The sequence below is a fragment of the Nuphar pumila genome, chromosome 3 (genome assembly GCF_984573655.1).
Source record: "Nuphar pumila chromosome 3, dmNupPumi1.hap1.1, whole genome shotgun sequence".
Classification (NCBI taxonomy): domain Eukaryota; kingdom Viridiplantae; phylum Streptophyta; class Magnoliopsida; order Nymphaeales; family Nymphaeaceae; genus Nuphar; species Nuphar pumila.
Genome location: NC_143251.1, coordinates 11753846 through 11775682, shown reverse-complemented (window position 1 = coordinate 11775682; position 21837 = coordinate 11753846).

Below are 21837 nucleotides of genomic sequence, written 5' to 3'. Positions count from 1 at the left end.
AAAAGGCATGACTAATATACAAACTGAAAATACTTAGTGACTAGCAAGATGCACTGCTAACATGCAAATTGGAGAGTTTCAACAATTTGATGAATGTAAATGCATTGCTAACCTACTAATAGAAAAATATTCAATAGCCATCGAATTCAAGTGCATTGCTAATATACAAAACTGGGAAATACTCAGTTAGCAAATGCATTGAATAACAACATGAATGTTCAATAATGGAGACACACTGAAAGTGATGAGTGTGGTATGTTATCACAAGTAGGTGAATGGCAAGGGTGCAAAAATTTGTGTAAGGGAATATGCAAGTGATAAAAAGGTGGAGTGATGTAAGTGTGTGGATCTTAGTATACCTATATGTTAAAATGGAAAAATATGCATACCTTGGTGCTGGGATGGAACACTGTGGTGGCTGCTGTAGGCGCAGGAAGTGGATGAACAAGGGATGTGACAGATGCGGGAAAAAGGGCATACCTTCAATCCATGCGATGTGACCATCACTATCCTCTGGATTTGTCAATTTCTAGAGATTCTGGAAACCTTAGGTTGGCTACTGCTGAGAGATGGGATAACTTTGTTGCGCCAATACTCTGGTTTGAAACTTCATTAGGCATAACTTTTTTAACAGAGTTGAAGGTAAGCGTGGCTACTGTGAGGGAACATTGCCCTCGTTAGCTCTCTGATATTGCAGCAGACTTGGAATGTCAAAGGGGTAAAGGTTGAGCAACCAAATTGGCATAAGAGGAGAGGTCAACATTATGCTCCCTAGCCCAAGCCTGGATAGCTTGTAGTTGAAGCATTGGTCATTTGCCATATTCTGGATATTTGCCTGAATATATGATGCCTACACAGGCTTTATCACATTTCCTGCTGTTAAGTGTCCCATGACAGCTTGGGGGGGGGGGGGGGGGGGGGGGGGGTTGGGGAGAAGTTTGCATCAAACTGACGCTGTCACAGAATTTTCTCATTCATATATAATCCAACCAAATGGAATATCCACTAACAAGCATATACGACACATGATGTCGTTAAAACCATATTGAAAGATCCACTACAACAGGACCAAAAAGGTAAAACAAGGAAGATGGTATCTTCATTGCAGTAGAGTTTTAACAGACCTATAACACGAACCATGATGATTAGCACCAAATGATGAAATAAAGTTTATCAACCAAGCCATCATCTAAAAAAAGGACAATCAGAAAGCCAAAGATGGGTAGCTGTAGTGAATAATAAAAATGAAGAACAGATTTTTGAACACCATCAGGAACTCTAGAACAGTAACAAACGAGAATTCTAAGGTGTGGAATAGTCTCATAAAACATGAATTTCCTTTTTATGTTCCTCCAAAAACTAGTTACAAAGGGAACATTTTCTGGTTACTTGAACAACAAATAACAATCCAAATGCCTGGTTGCAGTCACCACACATCCACACACACACACCATCTCGCAATATCGGAAAAATAGCATGAAATAGAATAACCATATGAGAATTTCTTTCTTTTTACCAAAGGTCGACATCTTTTGAAACAACCCCACTTGCTTCAAACAGTCAATTGTGTATGAATTAGTACCACCAGCTACTTGAAGAAAGCCTTAAGTACTCATAAAAGTACATATCACAAGCTATTAACAGAAACATCAGATGCATATGCCTGTAAAAGTGCAAAAAGAGAACTGAGAAAATCCATATGATGGAACAAGATGTAAAATATTTGTATTGGAAATATTCATTTTTTTTAACTCTTACCACGGGGCCTGACTTCAACTGCAGCTACACAAACAACAAATGCTATTGCCCCCTTAGTTGCACCTTTGCCAATGTCTCCACTCAAAGGCATGCTGGAGAATCAATTATCAGATTTATTTCTGAAGAGCTATGAATGTTGGTGATGTTGGTGATGTTCGATGATGACTGGATTCCTACTGAAAATAATTTCTGAAAATTTCTGCAACTGGAATGGTTCTAGCCTCTGGCAAATGTTGGAATATGACTGCACATCGAAGCTTTGAAATGTTGCCAAACAATTAATTTGTCGATCCAGATGATCGATCAACAACACTCTGTAGTTACTCATAATTCTGAGTTTTTGATCCAGATGTTCACTTGATCTGAATCTATTTCTTTTTTTTTAGAGGGACATTACCCAGCAAGCATAGACATATCCACCTTAGTTTCGATGTTCACTTGATCTGAATCTATTTCTTTTTTTTTAGAGGGATATTACCCAGCAAGCATAGACATATCCACCTTAGTTTCTGACAATTCACTCATTACTAAGAAGATCTAACAACAATTGCTTTATTTCTTCAATAGACAATAGCCTGTTTGTCTATTTCCTTAAGTTTTGACAATAGCAGCAACTTCTCATGATATAACGACCTGGGCACAGGACCTGAAATGAACATTATCATATTTTCTCTTCTCATCTGGATCAAACCTCTTATCGAGGTTTTGTGGTATGAAGAGATCTGTTCTAGAGATCGACTAAGATTTCAGAAATGACCAAAAACGTTTGGATCTCAATGATGCCATCTTTTCCTGTTGCAATTGTCAGCTAAAAAGATTCTTTATTTTCATTATACTTGGACTAAAACGCTCATATTCATGGATGCAGATGAAAAATATATAGGGTGCAGAATGCAAACAAGCATATGATGAGATGAAAGCAGCATCAATATGATAACGATGTGACAACGTCTGATGACATCTGTTTGAGGAGTGAATTCTGATGAGAAATAAGAGTAAAACCTGGGTTCTTCCTTTCAGAACCTGTAGTGAGCAGCAGCGCAGTTGCTGGAGCCAACTCCGTAAGCTCCTTGATAGCATCTGCTAATTTCTTTTCACAGCATCCTCCAAGAACTCGACGTGGGGACTCATTTCAAGGTATATTGAAACTCAGGATTCAGTCAATGCATCATGTAATAGGGCATGAGCCGAGTAGACATAAGGAGCTGAAATGCCGAGCATGATTAGGGCATTTACATTGGTTGCCCCCTTATGTATAACCCAATATGCCGTGACATAAAAGGTTTTTCCTGGAAGCAGGAGCAACCACCCTTTTAGCTCTCCTCACTTCCTCCTTGATGATCTTTGATCATTCGTGCTATAGCCCAGCGTGAACCTTTGCTATATATGATACTTGATTACAACAGAATCAACTCAAAACATTGTGAAACAAACAAATACATTGATCAAATGAGAATCTAGGAATTGGCAACGATACATTTCAGAAGGAAAACAACGATCAAACGAAAATGCAGCAGGTATGGTATAAAAATAATCTACTAAAGATGACAGTGATCGGATCATATGAGCAAATGTCAAATGATCAGGATAACCTGAATCAGATGCAATGGTCTGGATGATCAAATGCTCAAAAGGAGTATAGATAACACAGGAGATGGAAATGAGCATAAACAGAAAAAACAAAATAAAAACGAAAATGCAGGGAAAGAAATCAAAAGGAAATTAAAACAGAAGAGGGGAGATACATGATATAAACTGCAAGTAAAACAACAACATATGAAGGAAAGCATGAAGAAGAAAGAAAAATAAAATAAAATATCGGAATGGGATCATCCCTTTTGTTGTCGCATGAGAGAGGGGTTGGCATTGCACAGGCAATCTGATTCCCTCGAGAGTGCATTAATGGGAGAAAATCCAGAGCAAAACAGATAATATGAAGGGAAAAAACAAATCTAGATAAATCGACGATGCCATTACGAGGCATCGTCGATCATCGATACGTAGGAAAAAGGTTTTAATATAAAAAAAAATCTATAGAAATAAACACTAGTAATCCAAACTGTATATGATGAAGGAGGAAATATAGGAAATCAGGTTCTAGATAGGTGTTAAAATTCAGAGAAATTCACAGTTGAAAGATAAAAGGGGAGAGGGGTTTCTTACCTTGGTGGTACCTCTGTAGTAAGCTCGACTTACTTTAGTCGATGGATAAAAACCAGGAGAAGCGGCAAAAAAAGGAGAAAATGAAGAAAACAGAATCGTAAAGGGGGTTGAAGAAGCGGTCGATTGAGAGGAGCAGGGGTGTGGAGGTGAAGATGATGAAGGAAATCTTTGAAGGAAAGAGAGGGGTGCGGGGTGAAAAGGCGGTCCCTAGCCTGCCCTTGCGATCCCTTTTTAAAGAAGAAGAAGAAGAATCGAGAGGGGTCGAACCGTTGGGGATCAAGGGCTGATGGAGATCGATCTTGAGAGGGAGAAGTCGTTGGTGATGGAGGGATCGGGTGAAGCAGAAGGAGGATGGGCGGAAGAGAAGGGGGAAAGGCGAGATGGAGGAAGCTTCTGGAGGGCGGAGAGTGTCCGAGAGAAAGAGAGAGAGACACCCTATTTTAGGGTTTTTTTCTCTTTTTTCAAAACAAGTCCTATTTTATAAAAAATTTCCAAAACAAGGTAAAAAAAAAAGATAGGTTTTATCAAAAGGGGCGATTTGTCAAAGGGACGGTTTTAAGAGCTTATTTCTTTGTATTTTCTTTTTGTTTTTCTGATTTTTCTGATTTTTTGTGTTGTTTTCTTGAAATTTTCTACATTTTTTGTATTTTTGAGAATAAAAACTCTAGAACTAGGGAAAATGAGAGATTAAACTATTTTTGGAATTTTTTGAGAAATATTTACAAAAGAGGGGTTTTCTAAGAATTTTAACGTTATTCCTTGAAAAATCATTCAGAAAATGGGTTAGGAATAAAAAAAATGAGTTTGGATTCCAGCGAATCTGAGAAATGAATGGAATTTTTGTTTAAAAATTGACCCGATTATTCAAAGAATGTGAGTCAGGGGCAAAAAGAGAATTTTTGAATTTTTAAAAAATTTGGGGTGTTCACAACCCTCAAATGGATTAAATTCATCTATACATAAACTGAGTCTAACATTCCTCACTTTCATTGTGAAGGTCTGATGAGTACGATCAAAGTGCTTCCAAGCTTCCACATCAAAAGGATGTGTGATCTTATCTTCATCATGTCAGACTTTATTTGCATGTCATCTCATGTGTTTAGCTATCCTCGAAGATATATACAGTCGTTGCAATCTAGGGGTGAGAGAGAAGTAGCGGAGTGACTTGTATGACACTTCTTTTGACCTCGTGCTAGTATTGCCCTTTGTCTTTGGTTTGAACCGAAGATGCCCACATGACGAACATGATCTGCTATTTTCTTGATTTTTGAAATACTATATGTAGTGATTTAGACAAACATCTATCTTTTGATACCCCATACCTAGAGCGTTGACTATAACCTTCTTACGGTAGAAATTTTGTGGCAATTTCTCATCTTTGGGCAGCATACTCTTCATAATAGAGCACATACAGACAAAACATGATTGACTCAAATTATACTATGACTTCAAATTCAATAGTTAAAAAACTGCAGACAAGATAGTGTGACTCTCGCCACCATACCAAAGTAGATCATCAGCATCTCTAAGTAAGTCATAAAATCTACTAGCTACATCGTTTGATGTTTCTTCCTCTACCCAAGTTGGTACATCACTAGGACCCATAGCAGAACCAAGTTCTGGTCCTGTGGCATCACATATCAAATTCACATATGGATTATCATGTACCACATCTACCCGTGCATCAAAATTGTTACATAATTCTTCACCATGAAGCATCTAATTCTGATAATCACCCACGAAACCCTTATTATATAGGTAATGTCTAATGTCATGAGGTTTTACAAATCGATTGTGCTTACACATCGTACAGGGGCACCTGATCCGACCAGTGAGATTCATTGTACTAACACTTGTTGTTGCAAATTTAATAAAACAGTCAACACCATCCATATATTCAAGCGATACCTCATTGCCAACTATCCTACAATACATTCATTCACGGTTTGCAGTCATTTTGTCCTATGATGTTACGAATATTATCCTAACCAGTTAAAAGAGAATCATAAGAATGCTATGATGAAAAAAATATCTAATTTATCATGCATTGATGGTGGATATAATGATTTGATATATATATCACACATACAATCATATATATATATATATATATATATATATATAATGTCATTCAATAACAAGAACTATGATGCAAACATTGATAAATTAATATTTTCATGTACAAAACCATTACATCATATGTACACTCATCACAAGGATATTTAGAATGATGAAATCACATTCATCAACATGATTCATTCATTTGAAGCATGTTTTCATGATATAATTTCGCATGGAAGGCATAATCAAATTGAAAATAACTTCATACAAGCATGGATACAGTCACATCAAACATTGTAATACATTCAAATCATTCATATCAGAATAATGTCAAACATATATCTGCAACAAACACACTCCAATATCCTGCTAACTACTACCATGACTAGCATAGAATCCGAACTCCAAAAATAAAAGTACTTCTATTTTCATACATTCAAATCATGCTCAGCATGATCTCCGAACTCCATCAAAGCAGTCCTAAATATCCACAACTAAGTGAATATGTGAGCAGAAAAGTATTGCATCCAAGAAATTAAATAACCTGTTATGTGCGTGCAACACTTACTCACCACGGATATTTACCCGATTTGCATGCTTTTGCCTTTGCATTTTTCTTATTTTTTTTTGCATGGCATTTTTAGTTGCATGTGATGCTTAGCACTAAGCATCACATAATTAACTCAACTACGCACCTACAAAGCACAAGTGTACAAATGGAGGATTGGCCTGCGGTGCCTTTTTTATCAGTATATTGTCGACTGAAATGTTGGCTCACGACACAATGCGGTGAGGCAAGCGGGGGATTACCATAGTCGTGCACTCTGTGTGTGGTGGATTGTTGCAGCTTGCATGAAGCGTCAAAAGCTTGCTGAAACTCTAAAGTCGATTACTCGTCTCAGCTTAGCGACCCCAGGTCAGGTGAGGCCACCCGCTGAGTTTTAGCATATCAATAAGTGGAGGAAAAAAAACTTACAAGGAATCCCCTAGTAAAGGCGAGTGAACCGAGAATAGCTCAGCTTAAGAATTGGTAGGCTTCGTCTATCGAATTATAGTTTGTAAAAGCGTCTTCACCGATGGACTGGACCCAAGTCCCCTAGAAGGGGGCGCCGGAGAGGGTGAAAGCCCAGTCATGTCCGGACCCTATAGCACCACGAGGCGTTGTCAGCGAATCAGGTTGTTTGGGGGTCATTGGCACATAGCACACGACGACGTCAGTACTCGGGGGTCAACGGCGACAACACACAGTGGCATCGATGCTCGGGGGTCGTCGGTGGCAGCACACAACGGCAAGAGATGGAGTGAGGGAAGAAGGAGGAGGTGAAGAAAAGGGTGGCGAACGGTGGCCAACGGGTGACGGGCGACATACGACAGACGATAGAATGAAACAGAAAGAGAAAAAAAAGGGACTTGCATTAGAGTTTTACGGGTTATTTAGCAACAGAAAAAATTTGTCGCAAACGCCGTCGTAAATTTACGATGGAGTAGCGACAAAAAAATGGTGTCGCTCATCCGTCGCGAAGTTGCGACGGAGTGTGAGACAAAATTTGTTCGTCACAAATTAGCGACAACATTGGTGACAAAATTTTTCATCGCAAATTTTGCAACTAATTCCAATTTTAGGGATGGATAGTTTTCTCTCGCTAATCTATCGCAACGTTGCGATGGATTATTTTCGTCGCTAAATAATATTTTTCTTGTAGTGATTACCATCACCCACCATAATCTTGTTTGGCCTATTGTATTATACAAGGTTTTGAAGCTTACCTGGATCTGCAATTATGTGTGAGCTAGCATGTATCTGAGAACCATCCATGTTCTTGATTTTCTGAGACTGTCATAGTTGCCAAGGCTCGAAGAATGTCTCTCTCTTGATACATCTGATTGAATTGATGGTAGCACTTCAAAGTTATATGGTTTGGTTTAAAGCAAATTTGGCCGACAATCCATTTTTCTTTCAGTTGCTTGGGAGGTTGTCTATTTACCTGTTGAATTTGATTTCCTTGAGTACTAGTTGTTGACTAGTTTTGAGGAGAGCCTTGTTGCATTTGACATGAAGACCATTGGATAACTTGGTTGAATCCGCGACCCTTCGAAAAAATTGTTGATAGCCTCCTCTCTTGTTAAAGTTTTTTTCCTTGCCATTTGGGAAACAAAGGCCATGTTCTGGTTAGTGGAGCTATTGCCTTTCGAATTTTGAAGGTTCGTCATGGTTTTGTGGCCTTGAAGAAGGGAAACCAGCTGCTTATCCATAGGGATTGGGGGATTCAACATAGTAGTAATGAATGCCTCGAACTCATGTTTAAGCCCATTTTGAAGAGAAAAGTCTTTGTACTAATGGGCTTCCTGATAGCCACAAGTTCATCACACATGCTCTTGAACATAGGCGGAGCTGGGGGGGGGGCAGGACTGAGCTGTAGCCCAGTCCTGCCTCCCGAAACAGTTAAAATTTTTATTTTTGTTTTGTAAAAGCCCAGCCCTGATTCCATATGAAATAGATTTTTAGCCATTTTTTTAGCCCAGTCCTGACTGCAGCAAATAGTTTGATTTGTCCATATGAAATAGATTTTTATTAATAATTGTAGCCATTTTTTATTTTATCTCAAAAAAAAAAATTCTCGGGGGCTCTGCAGCCAACTATAAGGTCGAGAACCTCTCCGAATAGAGTACCGATCCAGCCACGTAAGAGGCAGTCAGATTTCCTCTAAGAAGTGAACTGAGAATTCTCACTTCTAATACCCTCATTGTTGGTTACAAACTGATTTGAGTACTGAGATTTTTCCATCGATGAAACCCAACAAATCTTGGCTCTCAATCAAGCCAAGCATTTGGGTCCTCCATAATAAGTAGTTTGTAAGTCAGCTTTATTAACACAAAGCTAGTAGCATCCAAAGTTGCTGGGTAAGGGAGCTTGCGTGTTGGTGTAGAACTTGTTGAGGAAGCCGTAAAGAAACCCGTGACAAGGACATGGTTGTGGCTTTGATACCACAAGTCAAAACAGAAAATCAAGAAAAAAATGATTTATGTGTTTCGGCTAGAAAAGCCTACATCCACGGATAAGGATGCAGTTATATATATATATATATATATATATATATATATATATATATATATATATATATATATATATATCAACCTTTGGGGGTGGATATGAATGATCACCTTCCTTATTTCTTCTCTCTAATGAGATGGGTAGAGGTTTGAAAAAATTATCTTTCCAGGGGTTTTCTCATGTTGTCACCTCACACATCTTTATCTTTCCTTGTTCTATCACCATCCTCATTTTATTTTTTCTTTTTATGAGGGATTTACACGTCACCACCTTCATCACTATTTTCCTTTTTAATTGTCACCAAGGGCATGTTTGAAAGCAAGAAAAACTCTCGTAGGAAAAGAAAATTTTGGTTAAGAGAAGTTAATTTTGATATGATATCATTTAAAATGATTTTTTTTTAACTTGTTTCGGTAGCATGAAAAAAATAAAATAGAAAATCTTAAAAAATGGGAGAAGGGTGGAGGTGAAGGGGTGAAAAACTAAAAGTACAGTAGCATAGGGGCATGAGTACGAGCCTCAAAAAGTATACAATCATGATAACACATAAACTAATGGATATACAGACTATATGCATTCACTGCTACACAAGCAAAACACAGGTTCATACTTTCTCATGATCACGAATAGTAATCTGTCCTTGAACATTGTCCTTTCCAAATGCCCATCCACGTTTACTTCAACCTATGTATTTTGCTCTTTGACAAATAGATTTCAGATTCTGATCTCGTAAACTATTGGACCTATGAATGTTGAAAAGGAGCACACTTAACCTTTCATTAATCTTTCAGAAAACAGTGCAATGCTATACCAAATATATAGTAAATGAGAACTATAATATGAATTAGTCACTTTCAATCCTTTTTTGGTAAATCTGACCATGCAGATGTGTTTAGCATGGCTTCTTTGTTGTAAATCAATTGTTGGATCATGTTTTTTAGACCCAAAAAAAAAACATTATTTTGGGATGCTTGAATATTTATGAAATTTTTTAACCATAGATTTTCAAGCCTTAAAAAAATCCTTCTTGTGCATCCCAATCGGATGATTTAAGAGTCAATTCCTTCAAAATCAAGCATGTAGATCACAGTCATATCGGTTCACAATTTTGTTTTCATATTCTAGGGGTTCTATATTTTTGCAATCGAACCTTATGAGTATGATCTACAAGGTTTGCTTAGTGGAACATCAGTTTTGAATAATGTGATTGCCACAAGTAAACAGGTTTTATAAGAGCTTCAACGATCAATAGCCTATATAATACACTAAAATCTCATAACTCAAAAAATCATACTTTCAGATCGAAATCACACCATAAAGGCAAAGGAAAATGATAGGTCACCAAGTCCATCTATCCTTCGCGGTTTGAGAGACTGAGAGAGACGTCAAAGAAGTATTTTCAAAGAAAAAATTTCAGAAAATGCCCTTCAGCCCTAATAAATGAACCAATATATTTAATTTCACATCATTGAAAAAGTTGTTTTTCTTGCTGAATAGATTTTTACCTTTTTAACCCAATGAAGCATTCATCGAATTTTCAAAAAAGGACATTTTCTCAAGGTTATTTAATAATTTTAATTGGTTGAACTAGTTTAATGATAGTTTCTCATTCATATATATATATATATATATATATATATATATATATATATATATATATATATATATATATATATATGAATGAGAAACTATAATATGTAGACCAATAAACTGTAACAAACAGTTTCTTGGATTGAGCCAATAGAAGCATTTTAATCTTCAAGTAGTACGGCTCCTGTGTTTCCCTCTTCTCTTCTCTCTCTGTGTGTTGATAGAGGCCTTCTCCCTTTTTGAAAATCATAGATTTTTTAAATTAAGTATATGTTGGGTTCTGTCCTTTGTATTTTTTTTTTAGTACTCCATTTATTTTTGTTTGCTTGATACCCACGCTATCCACTGGTTCTGGTAATAACTTTTCGAAGGATCCTTTGGGTAGATCACCAATGAAATTATTCACAACCCCACAGTGACAAAGGTATAAAAGCTCAAAACTTGTAAATCTTGGTAGCTGAAATACTTTGATTTTCTTCTTTTTCTTTGCCAAGGACTTGTGCTTTGGTTAAATTTCGTAGTATGTAGAATTGTTGTTTTCTACTTACATGCTTGTCTCTTTTTTAATCACCCAACAAATTTTTGATATTTGGATAATTCGGTCATGTTTCTTTGTGAGCATCCCTATTCAATTATCTGAAGGTAACCTGATTGCCGTCAAATGATCCCTTTTTTATTTTCACTAACTGCTATTTTTGCATCCATAGACACCTAATAACATGTATTTTTTCTATCATGCTATTCTAGACGACCCAAGAAAAATTAAAAAGAATGAAAAAAAGCAAAATAATCTATCCTATCAATGCAGGACAATTAGAAATACTCAAGTAATTTATGGGGTCCTGCTGCTGCAGCATGTAATAAATAATATGCATTTATTTCCTTTCAAGGCTTGCCAACAAATTTTACTTTCACATAAATGGTCAGAACCAATGTTGTCAGTAGAAAATCTATACGCTTACCTATGAACAGGCTATTTTTTAATAAATGTATAAAAATAATTATAATTATTTTTTAATATTATTTTAATGGCTTTAACATGTGCCACGTCCTGATTGACACCTAATATTTTTTTTTATTTTTGGCCGATTCCGAACGATTCACTATAGACCGGTTCACCTGAATTCGTTAGCCAAACGGTACAGGGCCAATACCGACCGATACTGACAACATCGGTTAGAACTTCTTTTTTGAGGGGAGGGAGAGAAGCGGTAAACTCATGTTTCATTAATGAGCAAGGGGCAGGACTAGGGCTATGAGATATCGACCCTCATCAAGCCAGGAAAAATAGGTCGGGTCCAAGAGACGTCCGTCCTAGGCCATTTTAGTGAACAGGGATTTAGAGAGCGGTTAAGTGCCATGACTATTCTACACAGTCAATCACATGATAGCATCTATGGCACTCAGCGGTTCTTTTGATCTCAACTCCATTTCAGTATGATCATATGCAGTACATCTAGGGGTGTCAACGGGTTGGGTTTGGTTCAGATCCATGTTGAACTAGATTTGGATTAAATTTTTGGGTAAGGTATCGGGTTAGAACCCGGGTTTAATCGGTTCTACTATAAGAGAAACCATACTCGGACTCTGATAAGAACTACATGAACCATACTCAGTAAAATAATATTTTTTATCATTTTTACATTAAAAATTTATAGGTCTTAATAGGAACTCGGGTCGAGCCTGAGTCTGATATAAAATTTCACAAACTATACCTGGGTCCATGTATTAATCGAATCTTTGGGTCCGAACCTGGGTCTTAATAGGGTTTTTTTATTTGTCACCATACTTGGACCCCGTAAGGTTTGGTCCTGGTGGGTAAACCAGGCCCGTTAACACCCCTAAGTACATCATTGAGAATGTGCAGTAACAAAGTTGATGCCGGGGTTGAGCTCCCTCTAAACCACCCACCACCATGCAGTGAGCAACCAACACCTCCAAATATAGTACCATCTGCGGAATATAGGTGGAAGTGTTGGCTTGATAAACGAGTCCCACGCTAAGTACTCTACCTGCACATGAAGGCGTAAGTGCTGCCAAGATGCCTCGTACAGAGACTGTAAGTAATTGCAGAACCAGAGTATAAGAGATGAAGACTCCGCCCGCATTAGATCCACATAAGCAAACCATGTGGAAGCCCCCTTGCCTTCGCTCTAGGAGAAGGCCCACTCTCCCATGCAACATCCATAGGCATAGACTCTATTCCCACCTCCCCGAAAGCTACACAATAAGAGGCCACTGAAAACAGGCCCCACTTGTCATGGGTCCATATGCAAGTGGTCGAACCATCCTAAAGTACGAGTCAGAACCTTTTTAACTCACAGAATTGCAATATAAGGGTGTGTTCGGATACAATGGAATTAGAGAGAATTTTCATCTCACATAAGAGGATTCTCATGTTTGGGTAAGCTTGAGAATTCGTGCGGAGAATCAATAATTTTCTCATTTTAAATTCCCACCTATTCAGATGGAAATTTGAATTTGCAAAAGATCTGGTGGGTGGGTCATCTCTCTCTCTCTCTCTCTGGTTGGGGCAAAATGGAAGCCTCACTCTCTCTCTCTCTCTCTCTCTCTGCGAAAAAAATCTCTCTCTCTCTCTCCCTATCTTTGACCCATCTACAAGGACTTCTTCGTTGAACAGAAACCTTAAACCCAACTGTTCGCTCTTTCCTCTCCCCAAACCCCATTCCCTCTATTGCAGGAGGCCACATTGCTTAAACCGGAGGTCACCCTTGTTGTTGGAGGCAACCTGCTTGCTAAAACCCTTAATCCTCTCTCTCTCTCTCTCCCTATCTTTGACCCATGCCTCCCCCCTCCCCCTTCTTTTGGGGATTATGCCCATCCCACCCCCTGTGTGTCAACCAGCTTGCACTTTCTTCAATCCAGAAGGTGTTGAACGACTGGGGGCTCACTTTCGCTCTTCGTCGACAGGGCGCTTCTGTTGCCCTCCCTTTCCGCCTATCCTTTCGGGTGTTTTTCTTCCTCTTGGAGGCCTTCGCGTCCTGTATCTCATCTGGATCGTTGCTCCCACATAACGTCGGGCGATTCTTACGAGCTGTCAAGGTTGAATCCCTTCAGGGTTGAATCCCTTCAGGCTTGCTCTGTCGGCGTCATGCTTCGGGCTCCTTTTTTCTACCGCATCTCTCCCAGTTCGGTCATCAGCAGGGGCTGGCAGGAGGTGATCGCATTCTGACAGCGCTCTTTTTCCAAAAAGCTCTCTAGGTCACATTTTCCATGGGCTATGCAGGGTGACTGGTGGTATGCGGATTGTCTCTCTCTCAACTTTCGTAGGCGTCGTGCTTGCTTCCATTGTTCTGCGTTGTTCAGGTCTAGGCGACACCCGATATCCAGACGCTCTACGGCGACTTCCTCTCCTTCCTCCAACGGTCGGGCCTCCTCACGAATTTTGCAACTCCCTCGCAACACCTTGTTCTCACCTTGGGTCCAGATCGGCAAATTGCAAGATCCTTCATCGGCATTTTTGGGTATCAAGATCGACTCCTTTTGGGTGAAGACGTTCTCGTCGCCGGCCGCGCCGATGTTGTTCTCAGGGAAACGTTTTGGCCGCAACCTCCTTTGTCGTGATCGTCACGGTGGTTCACTCGACCTTTTGGGTCGGGTCAGGTTTTGCTCCGCTTTGCCGGTTTTACCTCATCTTTGTGTTGTTGTTGCTTCTGAGGGTGCGTCTTTCGTTGATTATGGCAGGTCGGGGTTGCAGGATGCGTGCTTTGGGGTCGCTACGATAGAGTTGCCTTTTTCTATTCGGTGGAGGTACTTTTTCGGTTCTTTTCCTTTTTTCTTTTTTGAAGGTGGTGTTAAGGATATAGGTAAGGTAGGCGGTCCCACCACATTGCCTAGGTCGAGTCCTCGCCTTTCTTCACTTTGGTGGCCGCGCTGGACCGTCGGTGTTCGTGCATGCCGACTACCAGTGGCTAGGGTGGGGCACTCGTTTGACGCCGCGGGGTCCACGTGGGCATGCAGGGCTTTTCAATATCCTTTATCGACCTTTTGCTCTTCTTTGGTGGCGTTGGCGTATGGGCTCGCTCTGCAACTGAGCGGTCGTTGTGCCATTGAGTCTAGGTGCGGTTATTTTCTGCCTCAGGGTGAGAACTCGCTGTCATCATCATCCGTTGTCATCTCCACCTTTCTGAGCTCACTGTTTGGAGGTTCTTTTCTTTTTGAGGGGACACCTTTTTCCTTTCTGGGCTCGCTGCATGGCAACTCTAGCAGCACGTTTATCGGTAAGCTCTTCATCCGTCTCTCCTGAACCCGAGAAGTCAGGATGGCTTTCAGGTGGTCTCGCGGGTGTGATAAGGCATCTTTGACTCGATCACATAGTTGCTTGCCAACGTGGGAATCTGGGTGGTTTGCAAACCGGTTTTTGTTGCTGCGATTACTTTTGGTTGTTCCCTACTACGTGGTTGTTGGGCTTCAAGAGTTGTTAGGGGTCTCTATCGCGCCTCAGAGGTTATTTCTAGCGAAGGCTTTGCTTGTTGTATGGACCAATACGTTGCCTTGTTCTGGAGCCTCAGTCTGATATTGTTCTTTCAGCAGGCTCGTGGATGGCCTTTCAGCCTTGGTTTCGTCCATCTATGTCAAAGGCATCATCTGTCTGTTTTGCCTGGTCTCCTCCAGTATTGACAGTCCTCCTCAGTTATCCATGATTTGCAGGGCTACGTCTACTGTGGACAATTCTTTTTCCTCTGAGGAGTGCCCCTTCGATAGTCACGGGAGCTACCACTCCTCGGTCTCTCATTCTATTGCGGCTACGCCAGCACCGAGCAGTCATATCTCATCCTATATGGGTTTGTCAGTGGCTGAAGCTGCTCAGCGTCTAGACTTATCACTTCCTCAGCCACAATTACAAAGCTTCGTTTTAGTTATGCGTGAAACATTCACCTCTATCGCTGATGTCTTTCTAACCTTGGTCGAGACTAAGTGGCATAGCCCTGACGTCATCCAAACTCCTATTTTGGTCAGGGGGTTCTCTCCTTCTAGGCAAGGTGGTCCCCCAATCAAAAGACATTGCCGGCCTCTACTTTCTCCATCCGGCGAGTTGGGGGTTTCTCCGAGGCGGTTTGTGAGGATCTGCACTCCGAGGGGATTTCCGAATTTCCAGTTATGAAGTTCGTGTGTTGGAATATTCGGGGCCTGAATTGCCCCTCTAAACGTCTTTTTCTGGCAAGTTGGATCCGTCAAGAAAAGCCCGATCTCATTGCCCTTTGTGAAACAAAGATGGCGGTTATCTCGCACTCTATCGTCTCTGACATCTGGCGTGATACATATTTTTTCTTTAAGCCTACGATTAACTATGTGGGAGGTCTACTCATCCTTGGGAAGCATTCTCTAGACTTACACCAGGTTGATGTTGGAACATTTTCTATATCCATCGCTCTTCCACTCCCGCCTAAGTCGGTGCCAGCTGTGGTCACAATGGTCAACCGCAACTCTCGATGGGAGGATTTTTGGTCAGACCTGAATAGGGTCATTGCTACTTTCGGGGACCAACATATTATCATGGGTGATTACAACTGCCTTTTGTCGCCAACCGACTCAAGCCTTTTGATTTCCTTCTCGGCCTCAATGAGGGGCTTCCAAAATTTTATTCAGATGAACCAGTTGTACCCCGTCCCACATGTAGGTGAAGCGTTCTCTTGGACCAATCGATGTTCTTGACCATGCTTCTGTCTGCTAGATCGGGTGCTCGTATCCCCAAATCTTCTGAACTCTATTAATGACATTTCTTGTTGCATTCTTCCTCCTTCTGTCTCAGACCATAATCAGATTGTTATCCGATGAGGTTAAGGCTTTTTTGGCAACAAAACCTTCATATTTGAGCAATGGTGGCTTAAGGAGGCAAGTTTCGAATTGTTAGTTCAACAATCTTGGAATAGACCTTGCTATTTAGACCGGGCGGCTTCACGATGCATGGTTAAACTGTTTTGGTTATCTTGCGACATTAAATATTGGCTTGTCTCCAATAACATAATCAAATTCCAAAATATGAAGGAGTGGGAGCGCGAGCTGTCTAACATCAATCAGTCGCTCTTGGTTATGACGTCAATGTCTGCATCCGATATTGAAAGCCTCAATGCTAGATCGGTCGAGTTGTCTCTACTATTGCAATCTTGGTGTCTAAAAGATGAGATACGCTGGAAGCAGCGGTCAAGGGTGATTTGGCTTAAAGCAGGTGACGGGAACACAAAGTTCTTTCATTCTTTTGCCTCTCATAAGCATATAAGTCATGCGATTCTTTTTATGTCTATCGATGGCGTCTCCTACTCGGGCGATCAGGTACTTCATGTTGTCACCAACTATTTCACTAACATGTATTTCTGCAGCCGCGCGGCAGGCGGCGCTATGGGTACTGCATTATTCACTACAAAAAAATAGTTGATTAGCGACGGAATTTAGCGACGGAGTTATATCGTCGCTACTTAGCGACGGATTAACGAGAGAAATGAATTCGTCGTTATATTTGGAGAATTTTACGAAACTAGCGACAGATTATATTCCCTCGCAAAATCCGTCGCTACGTAGCGACGGATTGTGCGAGAGAATATTTTGTCGCAATAAATACGGAAGTTAGCGACGGAATTGCGACGACTAAAATTCCGTCGCAAAATAGCGACGGCCTAGGCGACGGAATATTTTCTGTCGCCTTTTTCGTTTTTTGAATTACGATGGCTTAGCGACGGAATTAATCCGTCGCTAAGCCGTCGCGAAATGTCGCATTACCCCTAATCCCAACCCTTTTTTTCCTTTCTCTTTTCGCTGCTCCCGCCTGCCGCCCTCTCCCTCCTGCCGCCCTCTTCCTTCGGCCGCCCTATCCATCTGGTCGACCTCTCTGCCGACACCCACCGTTCGCCGGAAGTCGATCTTCGTCAACCTTCCGCTGCCGCCGCCGCCGCCCGGAGCAACCGCAGGTATTTCCGGGCCCCCACCGTTAAATGGATTGGGGGTCGACCCCCTGCGTTTTCCGGCAGGGGGTCGACTCCGCCAAGCGGTCGACCCCGGTAGGGGGTCGACCCCCTACCGTGTCCAGCCGGGGGTCAACCCCGGCAGGGGGTCAACCCCTTTTGATGTCCGGCAGGGGGTCGACCGCCTGCCGTGTCCGGCCGGGGGTCAACCCCGTGCCTTGTCCGGCAGGGAGTCAACCCCTTGTCATGTCCGACAGGGGGTCGACCCCGGTAGATGGTCGACCCCGGCAGGCGCTCGACCCCGTGAGGGGGTCGACCCCGGCAAGGAAAAACCCTTTCCCATTGCACCCTCTCCTTCGTTGCGCTCGAGTTCAACCCTCACACATCTCCATCCACAACCTCCTGAGCCTCTCCCATGTCCGTCGGAGCCTCATCGGAGTCACCTGCATGTGCCTCCAATCGCCAGAGCCACCTCAACTAATCTTCTACAAGAGCTGAGCCCCGTTGAATGCTCAGCGGGGCCCCTCCACACCTCATTTTTCAAACGGCGTTGCCCATTAGAAAATTTAGTCACAATTCCTACAAATATGATATTCGTGGATCCATATCCGCCCAAGGATGAGTTGGCAGGATCCTATTGTCCTAAGTTTGAAAGGGTTTTTTTTCATGGTGACTTCATTTTAAAACATCATTTTTTTTGTGCAGATTTCTCAACGAAACTCGCTTGTGCCCCGCCACTCGTGGTAAGTAAGTGACAAAAACAATGCAAATCGGGTAAATACCCGTGGTGAGTAAGTGATGCAAGCACATCACATGTTATTTAATTTATTGAATGTAACACTTTATTGTTCACACACTCACTTAGTTGTTGATATCTAGGACTGCTTTGTTGGAGTTCGGAGATCATGCTGAGCATGATTTTAATGTATGAATATGGAAGTGTTCTTATTTTTGGAGTACGGAGTCCATGCTAGGCATGGTAGTAGTTAGTGGGATATTGAAGTGTGTTTGCTGCAGGTACATGTTTGAGATTTGTTTGATATGAATTATTTCGTTGTATTGCAATGTTTGATGTGATTGTATCCATGCTTACATGTAGTTACTTTCAATTTGATTATGTCTACCATGTGAAATTGTATACTGAAAGCATGCTTCAAATGAATGTATCGTGTCATGAATAGTTTGCACATGAAAATATTAAGTTATCAATGCATGCATCATAATTCTTGTGATTGTATGACATCATATATTGCATGATAAATTTGATATTTTCTTCATCATAGTATTCTGATGGTTCTCTTTTAACTGGTTAGGATACTATTCGTAACATCATACGACAGAATGACTGCAAACCGTGAATGGATGTACCGTAGGATAGTGGACAATGAGTTATCGCATGAATATATGGATGGTGTCGACAGTTTTATTGAATTTGCAACGGCAAGTGTCAGTACGGTAGATCCCACAGGTCGGATTAGGTGTCCCTGCAAGATTTGTAAGAATAATCGATTTGTAGAACCTCATGGCGTTAGACATCACCTATACAGGAAGGGTTTTGTGAGTGATTATCAGAACTGGATGTTTCATGGAGAAGAATTTAGAAACGATTTTGATGCACGGGTGAATGTGGTGCACGATAATCCATATACGAATTTGATATTTGATGCTGCAGGAACAGAACTAGGTTCTGCTATGAGTTCTAGTGATGTAAGAACTGTCGTAGATGAAGAATCACCAAACGATGCAGCTAGTAGATTTTATGATTTACTTAGAGATGCTGATGAGCCACTTTGGAACGGTTGTGAGAGTCACACTATCTTGTCTGCAGTTCTTCAACTAATGAATTTGAAGTCCGAGTATAATTTGAGTCAATCATGTTTTGACTGTTTGTGCATGATTATGAAGAGTATGTTGCCTAAAGATGAGAAATTGCCACAAAATTTCTATCGTGCGAAAGTTATGGTCAACGCTCTAGGTATGGGTTACAAAAAGATTGAAGTTTGTCCAAATCACTGCATGTTGTATTTCAAGGAGCAGAAAAATGACATATCATGCCCGTCATGTGGGCATCATCGGTTCAAGCCAAAGACAAGAGGCAATGGTAGCACGAGATCAAAGGAAGTTTCATACAAGTCGCTCCGCATATATAACTTTTTGCCTGCCTAAGAACACATATGAGCATGTTATAATCACATATTCAGTTTTTTGACTGCCTTAGAGCACATATGAGCATGCTATAATAACATATAAAGTTTTTTTGACTGCATTAGAACACATATGAGCATGCTATAATCACATATTCAGTTTTTTGACTGCCTAAGAACACATATGAGCATATTATAATCACATATTCAGTTTTTTGACTGCCTTAGTACACATATGAGCATGCTATAATAACATATAGAGTTTTTTTACTGCCTTAGAACACATATGAACATGCTATATATCATTTATGATAGAATCACATATAAATTTTTTTGCTTTGCCTGCCTTAGAGCTCATATGAGCATGCTATATTCACATATTCAATTTTTTGACTGCCTTAGCACACATACGAGCATGATCGAATCACATATATAGTTTTTTGCCTGCCTTAAAGCTCATCTGAGCATGGTAGAATCACATATAGAGTTTTTCTAGATGCCTTAGAACACATATGAACATGCTATAATCACATATTCAATTTTTTGACTGCCTTAGCACACATATGAGAATGATAGAATCATATATATATATATATATATATATATATATATATATATATATATATATATATATATATATATATATATATATAACTTTTTGTCTGCCTTAGAGCACATATGAGCATAATAGAATCACATATAGAGTTTTTTTATTGCCTTAGATCACACATGACCACATGATAGAATCACATATAGTGTGTAATTTATTTCATTATATTTTGTTTATCAATACTGACTGTTCTTTTCTTGTGTAGGCTGCTAGCGATAATCAGCGTAGTGGAGCTGAAGGGACAGATAAAGACAATGAACAAGAAGACGCACAAAATCTTGGCGATGATTAGAGGACTGTGTTGAAGAAGTTCTATTTTTTTTATGTTTTCTAATTGTAATTGTTGAATTGTAAATAATGAAACTTCTTAATTTTAAGGTGGAACGATTAATTGTTGTAGATTCTTGTTATATAAAAATTTTTGTGTGGTTTGTTTTTTATTTCAGGAAATATAAATTGTACAGGAAATAGAAATTGCTCGGTATTTAATTTTCAAATAAATTTTTTTTAATTTTTTTTTGTGTTTGCGACGGATTAGCGACGGAACCATCCGTCGCTATTCATATTAATCTAGCGACGACATAGCGACGGAAGTAAATCCGTCACCAAGCCGTGGTCGCCGTTTAGTACCGGTGGATTGGCGACGGAATATAGCGCTCGTTATTCCGTCACAATTAGCGACGGACCTGGCAACGGAATAATTTTGTCGCCAGTTAGCGTCGAAATATTCATGACGTAAGCATATTGTCGCCTCGTTGTCGCTAATCCGTCGCTAACCATGTTAGCGACGGATTAGTGACGGATTAGCGACGGAATGTGGTCGTCGCTAATCTACTGCTTTGTTGTAGTGATTCTTGTCCATGGATTGGGCTCTCTCAAAGTCGATTCAGGTGTCGTTCTCTGAAGATGAAATCTTCTCGGTTGTGCGGGATTCGTCTGGGTGGAAAGCTACAGGATTTGATGGGTATCCCGTAGATTTTTTTCATATTTTCTGGCAATGCGTTAAGAGTGACATCCTTAGTATCTTCGTGGAGTTTCATCGTAACAGTCGATTGCTGATTCATTCCCACCTCGCCATTGTGTCTCTTATTCTTAAGAAGGTTGCCACATTGGTCATCTCATGGTTCTGCCCTATTTCTGTGTTAGGAGGTTTATACTGCATTATCGCAAAAGTTTTGGCAAATAGGATGCGGTCAATCACTCCTAGGATTTTTTCAGATACTCAGTTTGCCTTCATCCCTAATAGTAGGCTTCAACATTCTTTCATTTTGGCCACAGAAGTGTTTCATTCACTCAAGATTAGTGGGGGGGCTTTCTTCACTCTTAAGCTGGACTTTCATAAAGCCTACGACTCGGTTCATTGGCCATTCTTTTTCAACACATTGGCGAATTTGGGCTTTGGCAGACGTTTCTCTAGCTGAGTGCAGGAGCTGGTTACCAATGCTCAGTCACAAATTCAGATCAATAAGGTAAGGGGCAAGCAATTCAAACTTAGTTGTGGTCTTCGATAAGGTTGTCTTCTGTCTCCTTTACTCTTCA